The sequence below is a fragment of the Caretta caretta genome, chromosome 1 (assembly GCF_965140235.1).
Source record: "Caretta caretta isolate rCarCar2 chromosome 1, rCarCar1.hap1, whole genome shotgun sequence".
NCBI classification, from domain to species: domain Eukaryota; kingdom Metazoa; phylum Chordata; order Testudines; family Cheloniidae; genus Caretta; species Caretta caretta.
Genome location: NC_134206.1, coordinates 325,602,950 through 325,622,498, shown reverse-complemented (window position 1 = coordinate 325,622,498; position 19,549 = coordinate 325,602,950). Strand labels below are relative to the sequence as shown.

The 19,549-nt window shown below is 41.8% G+C and overlaps 1 long non-coding RNA gene across 4 annotated transcripts in view; it reads left to right on the top strand.

The window, feature by feature from the left end:
- The window catches only part of LOC125630403 (uncharacterized), a 32,268-nt gene extending 15,133 nt beyond the window's left edge, over positions 1 to 17,135 (top strand). For all 4 annotated transcript variants that reach the window (XR_007354656.2, XR_007354654.2, XR_007354658.2 and 1 more), the window contains 3 exons: positions 3,174 to 3,343; positions 13,887 to 14,035; positions 15,370 to 17,135. This is a non-coding gene — a long non-coding RNA (uncharacterized LOC125630403). The remainder of the gene's footprint in view (positions 1 to 3,173; positions 3,344 to 13,886; positions 14,036 to 15,369) is intronic.
- The last annotated feature ends 2,414 nt before the right edge of the window (positions 17,136 to 19,549 follow it).

Below are 19,549 nucleotides of genomic sequence, written 5' to 3'. Positions count from 1 at the left end.
CACCTTGTCTCTCCAATATCCTGGGACTGACATGTAGAAATACCAAGGGTTGGCTGTCCTTAAAAGTAAGATTTACAGCCCCAAAGAGTGAGACTTTCCAGGTAGTGTCTTAGGTCATTGCTTAAGATAGGGACTCTCATCTTTGGTCTATTTTACCTTTTGTCCCTGGACTTTATTGTTGCCACCACCAAGTGTCTAACAAAACATAACCGGGAAAGAGCCAACTTGGAAACATCTTTCCCCCCAAAATCCCCCCAAGCCCTACACCCCCTTTCCTGGGGAAGGTTTGATAAAAATCCTCACCAATTTGCATAGGTGAACACAGACCCAAACTCTTGGATCTTAAGAACAAGGAAAAAGCAATCAGGTTCTTAAAAGAAGAATTTTATTTGAAGAAAAAGTAAAAGAATCACCTCTGTAAAATCAGGATGATAAATACCTTTAGGGTAATCAGATTAAAAACAGAGAATCCCTCTAGGCAAAACCTTAAGTTGCAAAAAGACACAAAAACCGGAATATATATTCCATTCAGCACAACTTATTTTATCAGCAATTTAAACAAAACAGAATCTAACGCATATATAACTAGATTGCTTATTAACCCTTTACAGGAGTTCTGACCTGCGTTCCTGCTCTGGTCCCGGCAAAAGACACACAGACAGACAGAGAGAACCCTTTGTTTCCCCACCCCCTCCAGCTTTGAAAGTATCTTGTCTCCTCATTGGTCATTTTGGTCAGGTGCCAGCAAGGTTATCTTTAGCTTCGTAACCCATTACAAGTGAAAGGGTTTTTCCTCTGGCCAGGAGGGATTTAAAGATGGTTAGCCTTCCCTTTATATTTATGACAACATGCCTCCCTATGTCCCTCTGTGTCTGTTGTAAAAATTGAGTCACCTTTGTTTCTCACAACAAGTGATCAGTTATATTGTGCCAATCCAGACCAAGGGTAACAGAAATTACACACACACGTAAATAGTATGTGTGATTACTAGTATATAATACGCTGGCATTACATCTACATTCATCCACTGGGGGTTAGCTGATACTTTCATCTTCCCAAAATACAGTTTCCCGGGATGTAACACATAGTGCATTGTACAAAACACAAGTAACATTTTCTAGTTCGTCCCACACACGTTCCCAATGATGTATCCCTACTACATGGTTCTGTGGTGACAGGTAGGGACAAGCACACCCATTTTGAGGGCTCCACTCCGTACACCCTCGGTATCCAATAATTTCTCCTCTATCCCAGTCCACTGACCCATAACCCAGGGTAGCCAAAAGGATCTCAGGGTCAATATTGGGAGCAGGCTCACTTTCCATATTTCTGTCTCCACAGACTGTGAGCAATTTTAACAATACATTTCACCTAATAGCAAATCAGTCTTAACCATGCTGGAAACATATTGCATCCATTCATATTTGTAGGTGTTGAACAAGGACCTCTTCCGTTTTTTTAAAAGATGCGTTAATACCCTAACATTTCCAGATATTACCCAAAACATTTTGTGTTCAAGTGATGTTAAACTAAGAATTTGCATCTCAGTACATCCTATGGCCAAGGCAGTTTTATTCCCTAATTTTATTTGTTGTTTATACAGCAGCCAGGTGGTGGTGTTTAACCATCACCACATATTCCATGTTTCAGAGGAACAGCTGTGTTAGTCTGTATTCGCAAAAAGAAAAGGAGTTCTTGTGGCACCTTAGAGACTAACCAATTTATTTGAGCATGAGCTGAGCTGTAGCTCACGAAAGCTCATGCTCAAATAAATTGGTTAGTCTCTAAGGTGCCACAAGAACTCCTTTTCTTTTCACATATTCCATATTGCTTTTAGGTTTTCCAGACCAATTTGTACCAAGTCCACGGTAATATCTACCTGCTTGTGAATGAGACTATCTTGCAGTTGTGATAAGGAACTTAACTTATTCTTAATTACCTCCAGGTCTACAGTATTCCTAATCCCTGCTCCAAAACCAATCCCTCCTAATATGGAGTGTGCTACCTGAGGATGTTTCCCTGTTAGCAGACTGGCATTCCTTGACCTCCACCCTTCTGCAACATTGGTTTCTGTAAATACAGTTAACATGCTTATTAATCCTTTTCTGCCTAATGCAGTAGGGTTTTTTTGGTATCACAATACACAACAATGCTAGCAACAAGACAAAACACAATACACAATTTTTGTCAAGACAGTAGATTCATGTATTCTGGGTTGCTCTTAAGCTGGTATCAGCTTTTCCGGATTTTCTGAAAGACAAAAGAAACATGTTTCTACCCCTTTTGGGGTGGCAGATTATTGCTTAAAATATCCCTTTCTTTTACAAATACCATTGCTGATTACAGGCAAAAAAAGAGGAATTACCCACATACTTTCCTGTGTTTTTGTTCTATAGGCAGGCCAGGTTTCAATGTGTTCTACCTTTTAAGGGTAGAGGGTGAATTATCCCACTGTTCAGCTTTAAGTTTATTCACAGCTAATAGCTGAGAAGCATCATTACCATAAGACCTTAAAGGTTTTTTTCCAAAAATCATATACAAAAGTATCTTGTTATACCATGCCTTTTATTTAGGCAATTTGTTTTTGAGGCCAATGTGTTCAACATCCTCTTGAAATCTTTGCATAGGCTTTTTAATTTAATAATATCATTGCAGTTTTGGTGAATTAAAAGGTAAGGGTGTCATACATATAAGCAGACCCCTTTTGTACCTGTCTTCAGATTTCAGCCCTGCATACACACAAAAAAGCATGCATATATTATATATATATTTTTTTTACTTAGGTGTTACCTCAAGGGGAATAAGGTAACGCTTCAAAGGGAAAACTCTAGAAATGGTAGAGGAAGGGGAAATAGAAACGGAAAGCCCCTTTTCTCAGAAGAGCAGACTCAACTCTCTTCCGTGTCTGTCACCAGTTAGATTAGCTGACAATAGGTGTGTCCCTCCCTCCCTGTGTGGTGCAGTGAAAACTAAGAGAAGACAAAGTAACATGGTCCAACAAAGGTAAGTCTTTTAAGGGTAAAGGTACAGAAACTGGGTAAAATAGGGGGAGAAACAAACAATGAATCAGTGACTGGTTTAGGAGCTTGAAGCTCAGACCCACAAAACTTCTCTTGGTTTTTGAGAATACAACAGATAACCCCAATACAGAAACCTTTCCCTACTATTTCTAGGTGCAGTGGACACAATATACGGATGCGAGGCCCAGGACCTTCTACTCTCTGGCTGATTGGGAGCCTTCGAGGAGGACCACTGGGGAGTCCCGACAACTGATGGGCTTTGTTGCAGGTGGGGAGACCCTCGGGGATGCTGATCACCAGGAAAACAGCAAGACCCTTCACAGGTAAGGTGGATTTGCTGTGGTGGGGATGTCAATGTTAGGCCTCTCCTTCCTCGTCTCGCTATGGGATAGATGGTGTTTTTCTCACTGGCTCTGGAGCGTTGGGAAGACCCGACCATACACGCGCTCCTGCTGGAATGGAAAGCACTGCGAAGGTGCTGAGCAAGATCTTATATAGTGTGACGGGGCAAGGCCAGATGACTATGGAAAAGTAGTGGGAGATAGATATATTAGCTCCAGGCTAAACAAATCCCTGGTACCAGGATAAGTGAAATGGCAGTTGCTCCAGGTCAATTAAGACACCTAGGGCCAATTAAGAACTTTCCAGAAGGCAGGGAGAACGCTAGGTTGATTGGGACACCTGAAGCCAATCAGGGGCTGGCTGAAACTAGTTAAAAGCCTCGCAGTTAGTCAGATGGGTGTGCATGTCAGGAGCTGTGGGAGGAAGTTGCGCTGGTGGAGAGGCTGAGTAGTACACACCATATCAGGCACAAGGAAGGAGGCCCTGAGGTAAGGATGAAGTGGATCTTGAGGAAGTGAGGGCTGCTGTTGGGGAAGTAGCCCAGGGAATTGTACGTCATGTTTCTAAAAGGTCAGCTACCATAGCTGATACTATTAGGGTCCCTAGCCTGGAGTAGAGGGTGGGCCCGGGCTCCCTCACCCACCTTTGCCTCTTGATTAATCACTGAGCCTGGGAGACAACAGAAACTGTGCAAGGAAAGATAACCTCACCTCCCTCACTGGAGTATGATGAAAATGGATCAGTAGACTGTGACCCTTGTCTCTAGAGAGAGAAGGGTTACGTGGAGGGTCACAGTGAGCCTCTGAGGCTAGCGAAATCTGCCAGGAAACGCGGGACCCACGGAGGCAAGGACAGAGCTTTGTCACAATAGTCTCTATGGCAGGAAAAGTTCTGAGGGAATGGAATGGTGGGGGCTGGCTCTAGTGGGAAAAGCTGATTCTGTCCAGTTTGAGCCAAGGGAATCCCATGTCTTAACTGTAAAGAAGTCAGCTTACAAAGATGGAGTCTGAGGGTCACAGTTCATATACTCCATGCTGGATTTCATTAAAACAGTGAAATGAAATCTGTTTCCTCATAAATTTCATAACATAACATTTCCTCATAAATACACTTGAGACAGCTAATTGAACGCATTAAACAGTACCCACATTCCTTACTTATTTATACCTAATGTAACCCTTCTGCCCGTCAGAGTTAGCAGCAACAAGGGCCGGGTTCAATATCTAGGGGATCCGTTCCAATAACACAATGCAAACCGGCTCGAGCCCCCACCCAGTGACCTGGGACAAATATATCCAACCCCCGCTGGGCACCTCCAAGAGGCAATACTTCCCCTCTCACAAGCACATAGTCTCAGTGTAGCAAAAAGCCTTTTAATAACAGAGAGAAACAATGTGGCATTATGTTGGGGAAACACCACCAACAGGATTCATAACACAACCCATTAGCAAAAAAACCCACCCCAAGCAAATTGGGGCATGTCCCTTTCCCTTTGGTTCTTGAGTCCAGCAACCCCAAATCACCCAACGTGCCAAAAGTCCCATGACCCAAAAGTCTCTGTCCCTGGTCAGGGCAGCCCCAGAGTTCGAAAGTTTATCTGTGGAGCTTTACCTCCCAACCTGGGTGGAGATGGGACAGGGGTAAGAGGCACCTTACATGATCTGAAGCTGACCGCTCCATAGGCCTTCGCTCCACTCCGCCAGCCACCCCATGAACTCCTTCGCTCAGCTCCGCTCTGCGGCCCACCAGCAGCTCCCAGCCATCCCGCAAACTGCTCCACATTATATCTTCAGGCTCCCCCACTACCTAACACAACGCTCAGTGATTTCAGCTCTTAGTCAGTTCAGCTCTTTGGTGAATTCAGCTTGTAGTAGGGGAGCCTCAATGCTGGTGCACTGTTAGCCCAAAGTGAGCTCAGCAGCCTGTAACTAGACTTCTAATGAAATCAAAATTAGCTCTGATATTCCATAGTGGAGAGAGGAGGAAGTGCAATTAGCATGTAAGGCCCTCACCAAGGAACCCATGCCACCAAGTATTAATACTTGTCCCCAGCCTCTCTCAAGTCACAGAGTTTTGGAACCCATGACCCTTGCCTAGCGAGTGCTCCTTAGTTGATGGTGAGTCCCTCCATCATAACAAAAGGCCAAGTACAGTTCCAAGCACAGTTCCCATAATCAGGGTAATAATTTATTCTTCCTGCCCCAATAACAGAGACACTGGGGATCCCACAGCAGCCAAAGTGACCATTTCGGCAGCTATGGCCTCATTCTAGGCGGGGTGGGTGTGCCTATGCAAATGAGATCGGCCCCTGAAGTTTTTTCACAACTTGCCACACCTCACCACCAGATGTCAGGGTGGAGCTCATCCTGACACTGCTTACACTAACATAGGGTTAACTTGTTCCTCTCTTGTTCTTAGGTTTGACTCCTTTTTCTACCTTCCTCTGGAGGGTCATAATTTGAGCTTTTTGGTTTCAGGTTGGTTTGTTGTAGCTCCTGAGGCCCCAGTCATGTAGACATGACGCTATACAAATACAGAACAAAAAGATACCCTCTACCCTGAAAAACTTACAGTCTAAGTACAAGCCAAGAGAGAAATAAAACAGACAAGAGAAGCACAAGGCAACAATGACACCTGTGTGTGCATAGTATCAAAGCCTTCTTTTTAGAGTTATTATGGCATGGAAGATAGCACCTCAAATATGAAATCCTAGAAGGAACTGATGTGGAGCACCTGAGAAACAACTGATGGTACTATATTTTCTTGGAGAAAGTGTCCTCTGGGATCTCATTTAACCTCCTTATAGTGCTCCCAAAGATCCACATCACTGTAACCCTCCCTCTGGCCAAGGAAAGTTGGACAGTTTATGCAGCCTATTGTGTTCCAGTAATAGTAACTTAATAAAAATGACTCTACAACATGAGAATTGGAACATTTCAGTGACAGAGCACCCACTATCCTTATAGTCTGTTACCCTGCCTCTTGCAGTTATCCATAACTGATACTTAAGACAATAGTGAAAATAGTCCATTTTTCACCCAGTATTTGAAAAGAAGAATGAAATAAGAATTGGTTTTCAAGTAACACTGCTGGTAGATTCTTCATCTAGCTAACATAGCAGCAATGATTGTCTTTAAGATAAAATATGCCTTCTTGCAAAAAATCTGGTTTGCCTCAATTATTTCTACTGGGGAATGCCACAGGATGATTACATAGACTGTAATGGAGGTAATTTCCTTTCTATCCCATCAAGTGCTCCATCACTTTTATATTATGGGACATGGCTCACAGGCTCATCAAGTTAACAATTGTCATATGCATTATTTTACATATCTCCCTCACACTAATCTTAATCTTTAAATTTTCATTGTACCAATCTGGAAATTTTCAATTTTACCTATGCCTCTTTTTGAAGTGAGGCTGATCAGACGAGGGAGGAGTATAAAAATATTACTTGAGCATTCAGGGGTGTAATCAGGAAGGCCAAGGCACAATTGGAGTTGCAGCTAGCAAGGGATGTGAAGGCTAGTAAGGGTTTCTACAGGTATGTTAGCAACAAGAAGATGGTCAGGGAATGTGTGAGACCCTAACTGAATGGGGGAGACAGAGGAAGGCAGGGGAAAAATCCAAAGGGAAGGCACGTGGACCCACATGCGCTTGCACACTCAGTCTTATGCTGGCTGTTGTAACAGTCCCAGATGATGGCATGGCAAGCAGCTGAGTCCAGGAGTGGCGGCAGATGGTAGGTAGGAGTGGTGGAGGGGGCAACAGTGGTGGCGGGGGTTGGGGAGAAAGATGGCCCTCAGGTGGTATCAGGAACAGCAGGGTCAGGGTCCCTCACTCCCCCTCTAGGGAGCAACCCCTGGAGGGCAGCAGCAAGCAAGCAAGGGGGGCAACTGGCCAGCAAGGGAGCAGAAGCAGGGGACCTGGACCAGAGGGAAACTGAAGCAAGCCCAGAAGCAGCACCTAGCTGGCATCCTGTTCACAACAGCAGCTCCACACCCATACAAGGTGGCAGATAAGCCAGCCCTGCAGCAGTTGGGGGAAAATATGCAACACAGCAGAGCCAGGGAGCAGTGGGAGAGGGGAGATATAGAAGCTGTTGCCGGCACAGAGTGCCCGAGGCAAGCAATAGCAGGGTTCGTTGCCCGGTGTGCGTTGCCCAATAATCACAACGGGGTGGAGAAGCAGAAAAGTTTATTTGAAGCTTCAAGTGGTACAGGGAGCTTCAAGTGGTACAGGGAGACATTAATCTCAAATCCTGCACACAGAGCAGGAAGTTACACAGACTTTTATACATCTTTTTTTTCAGCATATTTATTCAATAGCAAGCTGCCCTAAGTATCCATATAGCCAGCCAATCCGGTATACCAGCTACCTTTTTCTTTGTACCATCTGTTAAACCACATAGAGTTGCTTTGTTTAGCATTGTTTTGCCATATCTGCCCTGGCTGGCCTTGTTCGGTTTCGGACAGTCTGGGCTTGCAACATATTGTTGCAGATCCTCAGCATAACTGCTGCGAGTTCTTCCAGGCGGGGGGGTCACTGTCAGAAGATCTTTCTGCATATCAAAAAGCCTCACCATCAGTGGATTCATTTTTTCTAAGCCCAAGTCAATAGAGCCATCAACAGAAGGAGAAAAGGCTTCGATCTTCAGTTGCCTCACACTATGATCTTGGAAATAAGGAGCAGTGGCACCATTCAGCAGACAGGTTGACTTGGTTCTTGCAGATACATGATCCTGTTGCGCAGTCTGGAGATATCTTTAAACAGGGGGCTCAGGTGGTTTGCACTCGCAAGAGGAATATAGTGCTGTGCTACAGAGTTGTAACTTTCACTTTTGCACGTGTCACCGGGAGGGGGGTGCGTTTGGTCATATTTTGTACATAAACAAGGTGTAATAAATAAAACCAAAAAGTGACTTAAAGTTGAATATAAAAATTAAGACAATTAAAAGACATTCAAACAGTATAACCAGATTTTCACAAGTATTAATGTTAACAATGATACAAATAGTGAGTGGATTTTCTTTATGTGATAGAAGGATTGCAAATTTGTGTCTGTGTAACTTTGTATATGTAATATACTGTATTTTAATAATCCTGTTTCCTTGGATAAAGGCATCAGCTAAATTAAATATTTAACCCTCATCAGGATACATTGAAAACTGTACAGAAAATCTTGGGCCCAATAAAAACATTCATAAAAAAAATCAAAGCTTTCTGAAAAAACATTACAAACAGAGTACTAGCTATAACTAACTATACGAACCCCCCACGCCCCAAAAAAGGCAAACAAATTACTGCTGGGGAACCCAAGTGCCCTGAATAGGGTTAATAATAATAAAGTTGAATATGTTTGATTACTGTTAATTATTTTTCAGTGAGGGGATTCACTATAGGTACAAAAGGAATTCATAGCTACTCTGCCATTTGTGTGGAGTATTTCACATTTCAGAGGGAGAGTTACAGCTTTTTCCTCCTTGATGGCCACAGAAAGGCTCCTGGCAACACAGCATATATTTAAAAGAAGTTTTGCCTGCTACTGGGATAATGAAGGGCCACGAATTTTTCCACCATGGTTTAAATTTTGAACTGTATTTTGCAGAACCTGCAAACTTTCAATCAAGTCCTGCTGTTTTTTTTGGGCAAACTCATATGTTTGACAGTCAAGTATTCACACACACAAACCCCATGTAGCCACCACGCGCGTGTGTGTGTGTGTAGAATGTGGGCCTGAAATCTGGTTACCACAGTACACAAGCTTGGAAAGCAGCTTTCCAAACTCCGAGCCCTGTGCCCCAAGCCCTGGATGTATTGTTGTCTCTTGCAGTGCCTGAGTAAAGATATTTTAAATCTTTATATATATATTTTTATTCAAAATGAGTGAGATAAGCTTAGGAATGCATGCGAGAGATTGACACCCAGTGGGTGACACTTGACATGTCTGCATTCCTGGAATACTGGACAGCCAGGAACACAGTGGGGGTAGGCCCACTGGAGTGAACCCCTCCCACCATCATGTGCCTGCGAGGTCCAACTGCACAGGGAGCACCATTTTGAAGATATGCTGCTCCACCCCTCCAATCTGTGGCAGCTGCTTTGTTTACCTATTGATGGAGCAGCCTTTAGCTATTTATCATCAGTATAAAAACTGAAAAGGCTTGAATGAAGTTGATTTCATTGACCCCAAAGCTTCATGCTCTCATGGGAGAGATCTGATTTTAAAAAAGCTTACATTCCCAGGCACAAGTATTCTGGTCTCTAAGCATCTGCTGCAATGCTTTTCTCATAAGCCAACATATACCTTACTTTCTTATGCTTATTGTAACTGTGTGGCACCCACTTCTCATTAGGGCCTCCTTCTGGTTAGGTGTGTCTGCACTGCTCACAGTTTATGGTGATCCCTTCTGGCAGATCCTCTGGTGGTTTCTAGTGATTCACCCCTCCAGCCGAGTCACTCATGCTCTGTTCAGAGCACAATTCAAACAGACTCATTCCAGGGTATTAGTCTACCAGCTGGGGCTCTTAACAGTTCAGATCCCCTTTTGGGGGTTTATCACTATCCAATTGTCGGTTACTTCCCTAGTGGTCTATTGTGGGGAGGAGACAGGCCTATCCACTACTCTGGATCACAGTTCAGGGACCCTAAGAATATCAGCCACACACCACCATGTCCCTTTAACTAAACTGCTTTCAGTTCCCTGGGCTACTTCCCCACAGCCCCAGCCCTCACCCAGTTCTTCACCCTTACCTCAGGGCCATTCTATGTTCAGGCCAAGCAGCCAGCAGGAGTTCTTTCTTGCTCCCCCAGTCCCTGCCCGCACTGAGCTGCAATGCCCTTTAGCTTGCAAGGAGCACTATCTGCACTCTTATAGCTCCAGCAAAGAACTAACTTTTGTCTGCACTGCAGCTCTTTTATACTAGCCTGGAACCCTCTGATTGGCTAGCACCTTGCAGCCTCCCTCCTGACTGGCTGCTTTCCTGCACAGTCTCTCTCTAGGCTGCTTGTTCCAGCCTAAGGGGGGGATCCACAGGACCTGGAAGCCAAGTGATTTCGGAGGACAACTAATAAAATAACAGGAACAGGAGCGCGGGCAACAGGTCAAACAAAGGGAGCCTGATGGGGACACCGAGCAGAGAACCCCAGACAGCACCCACTGCTCCTCAAAGGTGTCAAGGGAGTCAGTGGACACCGCCCAGAGGAACTCTGCTTGGATGCGTGAACAGACAGAGGATCAGAAATAGGCCCCACAGTCACAGGAGTCTCCATCGGCTAGACCGCTTGGAAGATTAAGCGTCTTTCCGGGGACACAGGTGTGACAGGAGCCTGAGGCCTCCAGCAGGGGGCCTCGGGGCCTAGTCCACGCTGTCACACTTACTCAGACTATGCAGGCAGGATTGAATAAACCTTGGTTTCTTATGTGCACAGCTGTGACAGTATGTCATCCAGCTAATAATCAAACTGGATGAATGACCATCATGGGCTTCTCAAGCCACTTCAGCACATTCATGCATGTGAGATAAGTGTTGGCAGGGAATCAAGTGATACATGTGACAAGTTCATGATGCTGCTGAACAATAAACATCTTTGGGCCATTGCTAGCTAAAGACAGACATATATGCATTGGTGTGGCATTAACTTATGAATAGCCTGCTCAGGTATAATTTTGTGAAATCTGGCAGATGTTTTTGTAAGCCATTTTGACCCACCCATAATAAATGTCAAATATGACCTATTTGCAACTATACATCCATACCTTTCATGTGGACCCTTCAGAATAATTGGTGTAGGCTCTGATACATGAATTACCTGTTGTTCAGACAACGGGGCATTAACTTTCTGATTCTATAGTAGTATTCCGTATTGTCTTTGTGTAAGGTGCTGCTTCCAAAGTAGACATTTTTCTGGGTTTCATATTTAGCAAGTGAGGTGCTAGATATTTTGCAGCTAATGTTTTTGTGAATGCAGCTGGGGGGGGGGGGCAGGTGGGATGCTTTCATTTGTTTAAGACACGTTACAGAGCCTGTTTTAAAAAGGGATTATCAAAAGGTGTTTTGGCTAAAAGCTTTCTGCATAGCCTCCTGTGTATGCTGTGAAAATCAACTGTTATGAGAATGATACTTCATGGAATGATCATAGTCTTTGCATGTCTTTGCCTTAAATTTGAGTGACACCTAGTGGTTGATATGTATTCATTCAGTAATACTAAAGCAATGAGTGCCTATGTCAGTTCTTTATATGATCAGTCCTATGCTGAGGCAATTTAATCTTAGGACACGGCCACTATATAGAGAGTTTACAGTGGCGCAGATGCACTGATGTAGCTGCGCTGCTGTAAGCTCTCTAATGTAGCTGCTCTAAGCAGACAATTTAGTTACATCCTTGAGCGACATAAGTTATGCTGACATAAGCTGTAGTGTAGGCATAGCCATAGTAACTCATAAGGAGAGTTCTGTATTAGAAGTAGGGCTGTCAATTAATCATGGTTAACTCACGCGATTAACTCAAAAAAATTAATTGTGATTAATCGCTGTTTTAATCACACTGTTAAACAATAGAATACTAATTGAAATTTGTTAAATTTTTTGGATTTTTTCTACATTTTTAAATACAGCGGACCCTTGCTAGAGCGCACATCGCTAGAGCGCAGATTCGCATATAGCGCGGTTGTGGCAATGGAGCCCAAATTTAAATATTTAAATTGGGATCCATGGCAACGCGGCCCCCTCTATAACGCGGTCCCCGCATTAACGTGGATCCCGAACCCCATGTTCTAGCGAGGATCCGGTGTATATTGATTTAAATTACAACACAGAATACAAAGTTGTATGGTGCTCACTTCATATTATTATTTTTATTACAAATATTTGTACTGTAAAAATGATAAAATAAATCATACTTTTCAATTCACCTCATACAAGTACTGTAGTGCAATCTCTTTATCATGAAAGTGCAACTTACAAATGTAGATTTTTTTGGTTACATAATTGCACTCAAAAACAAAACAATGTCAAACTTTAGCGGTTACAAGTCCACTCAGTCCTACTTCTTATTCAGCCAATCGCTAAGACAAAACAAGTTTGTTTACATTTAAGGGAGATAATGCTGCCCACTTCTTATTTACAATGTCACCTTAAAATAAAACAGGCGTTCGCATGGCATTTTTGTAGCCAGCATTGCAAGGTATTTATGTGCCAGATATGCTAAACATTCGTTTGCCCCTTCATGCTTCAACCACCATTACAGAAGACATGCTTCCATGCTGATGATGCTCGTGAAAAAAATAATGCGTTAATTAAATTTGTGACTGAACTCGTTGGGGGAGAATTATATGACTCCTGCTCTGTTTTACCCACATTCTGCCATATATTTCATGTTATAGCAGCCTCAGATGATGACCCCGCACATGTTGTTTGTTTTAAGAACATTTTCACTTCAGATTTGACAAAACGCAAAGAAGGTTCTAATGTTAGATTTCTAAAGATAGCTACAGCACTTAACCCAAGATTTAAGAATCTGAAGTGCCCTCCAAAATCTGAGAGGGATGAGGTGTGGAGCATGCTTTCAGAAGTCTTAAAAGAGCAAAACTCCAATGTGGGAACTACAGAACCTGAACCACCAAAAAAAAAAAATCAATCTTCTGCTGGTGGCATCTGACTCAGATGATGAAAATGAATATACATCACTCTGCACTGCTTTGGATCGTTATTGAGCAGAACCCATCATCAACATGGACATATGTCCCCTGGAAGGGTGGTTGAAGCATGAAGGGACGTATGAATCTTTAGAGCATCTGGCACGTAAATACCTTGCAATGACGGCTACAACTGTGTCATGCAAACACCTGTTGTCACTTTCAGGTAACATTGTAAACAAGAAATGGGCAGCATTATCTCCTGCAAATGTAAACAAACTTGTTTGTCTGAGCGATTAGCTGAACAAGCAATAGGACTCAGTGGACATGCAGGCTCTAAAATTTTACATTGTTTAATTTTTGAGTGCAGTTATATTTTTGTACATAATGCTACATTTGTAAGTTCAACTTTCATGATAAAGAGATTGCACTACATTATTTGTATTAGGTGAATTGAAAAATACTATTTCTTTTTTTTTACTGTGCAAATATTTGTAATAAAAATAATAATATAAAGTGAGCACTGTACACTTTGTATTCTGTGTGGTAATTGAAATCAATATATTTGAAAATGCAGAAAACATCCAAAAATATTTAAATAAATGGTATTCTATTATTCTTTAACAGTGCAATTAATCGCAATTAATTTTTTTAATCGCTTGACAGCCCTAGTAAGAATACACTTTTAAATGGCTAAAACCTAACTTAACAAGCTACAGTGTTTGTTGATGGTCCTTACCAATCTTCCATTCCCCCTTGGCTGAAGGACCCATCTTTCTCAGCTTCCAAGAGCTCTGACCCTTTGTGTCTGTCCAGTAATGGATGCTGAGATAGTTTCTCCTTTCTCCTTATATCTTCCCAAACTTACTGTTTTGTCCCAAATTTAGGATGACCTCCTGCTGTTCTTCCCTTTCTGTGGACTTCCCATTGCCCTGCTGATTTGTATGTAAATGGAGCTTCCGCTGTTTTTGGTCACACCTTGCTTAATTTCATTGGAGACAGGAAGACAGCTGCCTTCCATTCTGTCTAAGAAAAGGTCTGTTTCTCCCTGTGATTGGTCACAGGCTTTAAAGTATAATATTATTAAGTATCCATATTTTCTCATATATGTTAAGACATACATTTCACAATATTAATCACCAGTGGGTCGTTAGCTTTCAGAAAAGACCTTATCTGATACACTTTTATAATACAGTAATATTGTATACAGTCAGTTGATTCAATTACTTATCATTTGAGGTTCAGCGGCCTTGCCTTTATAGCCCAGATAAAGTTTGTCTCCCCTGCTGGGGTATAGATGCAATGCTGTCTTCTCCCCCACTTGGTGGCTTTGTTTATCATATATGTAAATGAGCCTTCATTGTCTCTGCCTGATGAACAGGCTGGACAGACAGACAAATACACACTCCTTTGTCCAGGGCAGACTGGGCTTATGGATTGCTTGTCAAACACATTTTAAGAATGTAATTCTAGCACATATTCGTAACTCTGTGTACACACCCTATGCATACATTGGGCATGAATGTTAATGATCAGTGAGTTATTAGTTTTTCAATGATATCTTACATGCCACCTTTTAGATACAGATTATGACAACAGTGAGTTAGATGTTATGAGTATGTCAGGCCTAACAGGAGTTGCTGACAAAAAGTAGTGAACCACAAATGGGCCTCTGTGTCATAGCTTCCCAAGGAAGTTGTGGAATCCCTGTACTTGGAGGTTTTTTAAGAACAGTTTAGACAAACACCTGTGAGGGATGGTCTAGGTGTACTTGGTCCTGCCTCAGTCTGAGAGTCTGGATTAGATGACTTCTCGAGGTCCCTTCCAGTCCTACATTTCTATGATTCCATGTTTTTCATTTGTACTTTTAGTTATTTTCCTAATGACAGGTTTATTCTTATTGCCTGTATAACCAAATCAACATGTTTTAATGGTTATTTACAACCAAATCAACATGTTTTTAGGGTTATTTACAACCAAATATAGAATTTACACTAGTTTGATACTTCTTGCTAGTCACAAGGATAAACCATAAACATTTATTATATCACTTAATATACATTTATTCTGCTTAATTTCTACATTTATTCTGCTTAATTCCATTTTGTTGGAAAATGATGACTTTAGGAAACTAATTATGTAATAATACTCATGATTTATGTCAATCTGCATTTGGATGAAACTTGGCATTCAGTTAAAGCAGCATTTAATTTCTTTTATTAAATAAAATGGCCCTAATCGTGTTGGATAAATAAGAAAAAATCAAAAGTAGTATTAATTGTATTAACAAAGCAGTTCAATTCATTGATTTGTTTTTGGGCATCATATCCTTCAAATATTAAACACCTCCCACCTTGCTTTTATTCACAGACTGGAAGATAATGAGCTTTCAAACTTTTTCAACTCCTAACTGGGCTCTCAACTTTAAACGAACTAGTCCAAATGAAGAAAATATTCTCTCTGCATCTGCAGAGAGGTGATTGCCATCAAAAGTTGGTTTAACACTTCAATAAATTCTTGTTCCAATTGCTTAGCCACCATCTTTCACCAATTTATTGGCTTGACTTCCTTTAAACATCAGCAAAAACCATGTACAGCTTGAATAGTTTGCTTTCAGCCCTGAAATTGATTATGGTTGGCGTGATTGATTGGCTGATTACTGGATGCTGTAATGGACTTGCATCCCCTTTTTTCTACTGGCCTCTTGTGCTGTCATGACATAGATTCTTCCTCTTAATCCCGCCTCTCTGGGGCTACCAATAAATTCAAGACAGGCTTCATGTGGGAGAACACCCCTTTATTCAGCAAATAATCTACCAAGCAAGAAATGAAATCTTATCAATAAAGGGAAAGGTAACTACCTTTCTGAATCCAGAACTGTAAAATCCTTCCTGGCCAGAGGAAAAACCCTTTCACCTGTAAAGGGTTAAGAAGCTAGGATAACCTCGCTGGCACCTGACCAAAATGACCAATGAGGAGACAAGTTACTTTCAAAGCTGGAGGGAGGGGGGCAAAAAAAAAGGGGGTCTGTGTGTGTGTGATGCTTTTGCTGGGACTAGGTCAGGAATGCTTTTCAGAACTTCTGTTAAATTAGTAAGTAATCTAGCTAGAAATGTTAGATTTCCTTTTGTTTAAATGGCTGGTAAATAAGGTGTGCTGAATGGAATGTATATTCCTGTTTTTGTGTCTTTTTGTAACTTAAGGTTTTGCCTAGAGGGATTCTCTATGTTTTGAATCTGATTACCCTGTAGGGTATTTACCATCCTGAGTTTACAGAGGTGATTCTTTTACTTTTTCTTTAATTAAAATTCTTCTTTTAAGATCCTGTTTGCTTTTTCCTTGTTCTTAAGATCCAAGGGTCTGGGTCTGTGCTCACCTATGCAAATTGGTGAGGATTTTTATCAAGCCTTCTCCAGGAAAGGGGGTGTAGGGCTTGGGGGGATATTCTGGGGGGAAGACGTCTCCAAGTGGGCTCTTTCCTTGTTCTTTGTTTAACACACTTGGTGGTGGCAGCATAGGGTTCAAGGACAAGGCAAAGTTTGTACCTTGAGGAAGTTTTTAACCTAAGCTGGTAAGAATAAGCTTAGGGGGTCTTTCATGCAGGTCTCCACATCTGTACCCTAGAGTTCAGAGTGGGGAAGGAACCTTGACAGGCTTCGTATGGGAGAACACCCCTTTATTCAACAAATAATCTACCAAGCAAGAAACAAAATCTCATCACCAAGGGTTCTAGTCCCTGCCCCTGGAATTGAGATTCTCCGCTAAACAGTCTCTGAATCTTCCTTTAAAGCAAGAAACTCCCAGCTTTCTACTCAGAGCTGGAATACAGCAATCTTTCTGTTATCCTTCCTCAGAGCTGAGACACAGTTCTCACCAGTTTTCTGTTTTTACACAGCTTCCCTCAGTTCTCCTACTGGAGCTGGGCCTAATAGTAAGCTAATTAGGACTCAGTCAGAGACTGTTGAGGGAGAGAAACTGGGAAGGAAGGTCTCCCAGAGGAAGAAGATCACTGTAAATGTATCATAATAAGTTTAAGCCTTAAGTTGCCATAAATTCAAATGTATTTTAAAAGGTTTATCTTTTTGAAAGAAAAACTTATTTATAATTTGAATAAAAAATCTGATTTAAATAAAAAATGTTTATTTCTTAAATAATTGATCCCTATCCACCCTGCTGCCATTGGAGACTGTTGGCATGGTATGATGTCTTATGGAGAACTGAGGATGTATTCCCTTAATGCCCCTGAGAAACTACTCTGCAATGGTTGATGGAAGCAGAGGGTAGACTGTGAACTAACCACTTCTTCTGCTATTTATACAGTTGCCTGCAACAGCCGTTCCATTTTACTGAACCGTGTCTCCCTCTCTGCACACTAGCAACTAGCACAACGGTGATCCTCATCAATGCCTCTGGATGTTACTGCAATGGGTCATTGCACACTGTACCCTTGTGCTCTGCAGCCCCATTTGTAGCCACTTATGGAGCAGTGGAAACAAGTACAGATTCATTGTTGGATTTGGGGACCATGAGACCCTCACAGCTTGATTTTTGGTTTAAGTACACAGATATTCCCTTTTAGTTACTCATGTGGGATTCTTGCAGATGGACATCAGCAATCTATTGTGCATATACGGGGCCAGCTTTAGGAGTGGGAAAGCAGAGTAGTCACCCTGGGCACTCCACACTGCTGTGTTGCACATTCTTTCCCCCACTGCTCTGCTGATTGGCTGGCCTTTTTTTGTGGTAATGGGCGGAGGCAGGGGGGTTGGCTCAGCCACACTAGGAGGGGGAGCCTGAAAACATATTCCACTTTGGCTGGCAAAACACGTAGGCTTGCCCTGTGCATGTAGTAATGTCACCCAGCTAAGGCAGCGGCCATCCTCCATGTCCTTTGAGGGCCTGTATTGCCTTGTATCTGGCCACAAATGAAACTTGCCACTGTAATTTAGGTTGGTGTAGTTGTGTCATGTTTGTTGTAAGCAGGATACACATCCAAGCAAGTGTAGGTTTCTGAAGCCAGATCTATAGCGTTAGTCTGTATGCTGCAGCGTAGAGATAAAATGTATTTTCTTGTAAGTGCTGCTCCATGAGAGTGTCTGAGATGCTTACTGGCTACTCTGCTGTGCACCAAGACTCTTCTTTATCACTGCAGAGTGAGGTGTGGCTTAGGGCTATTGCCATTGCTGCTGCTATCTAGTTTGCCCATTGGAACTAATTAGCATGACTGCACTCAGGCCCACCTCCATCCTACCCAGTTTTCCAACTCCACAGATGGGGAATGCCTCACATAATCCCTTTTGGTCTCCTCTATGTGGCACTTACACCTCTTAAAGTCCAAGTAGATTGCACAGGCAAACCAAAATTCATCGCACATGAATTGTTTTTTAGCAAATCAATGTCAGGTAGGGGTTTTATTGCCTAACATTGCCCCTCTGTAAGGAACCTCTATATTGTAATGCTAACAAATAAATTGTTCTGAGCACTTGCTGTCTCTCTGTTGTGTGCAATTTGGTGTGTCCCTCACATAGACTGTATTTTTAAGTTTAAGGAAATAAGTTATCAAGTAAGATTCTTTTCCTTGACTTTGGTTATTTCTAAGAAAAGTTGCTTCTTATCCAGTTTGTGTTTTATAATTGGACCCTTTGTAGAAATTTTTAGACCTCTTCTGTTACTTTTAGGGTTATACTACAGAAGGAAAAAAGTTTATTTTTATACTGAAAATACCCTGCCATTTTCACAAAATTACAGAATAATGAACAGCTTTCATGTCCTCATTAGATATGTCCAGAACTGTTTCAGGATATTATTTTTAATTGGAAAAAGATTGGATAGGTGCCTTCTAATAATCTCAGGATCTCTTTTTATCTTTATACCTTTAAAAGATGATTAAACATGAACATTTAATACCTGAGGTGTTGAAAATCTAACTGCAGGGCTAGTAACAACAATTATTTCTTTGCTTTATTAAGGTAGTGAAAGAAGTTTTGTAGAAACGTTCACTTCCCCCTGTTGAGGCTATTAAAATAAAAACATCAGTCGGTTTAGATAATTACTTTAGGAATTTTTACCCTTTATACTTGTTTTATATTTTCAAAGCAAATGTACATCATGGAGGCTCTTATCAAATTTACTGTTGTAATTAGATTACTAGCTTCTCAGGCTATTATACTGTGAAATGAAAGGGAACTTTTCTGGCCTATTTTTTATATTACATTGCTTTTCCTTACTAGACTGTATGCTGATGTCTATTTTTCTCTTTACAACAGTAATACTGTAACAGGAAAAGATAAAAAGGAAACACATTGGGGAAGAAGGATGGTCTTAGTGGTTCAGAACTAAAACTTGAAGTCAGAGCTCTGTTCCAACCTCTACTACAGAGTTGCTTTGAAATTTGGGGCAAGTCACACACTGTCCAGATTTTCCTATCTTTATGGTGGGTATAACATATATCTACACCACACAGATGTTGTGAACTTTAATTCACCTACATATTGGTGAGGGAATTTGAAGTGCTAGGATGGGATGTCATAGTGCTACACAGGTGAATAAA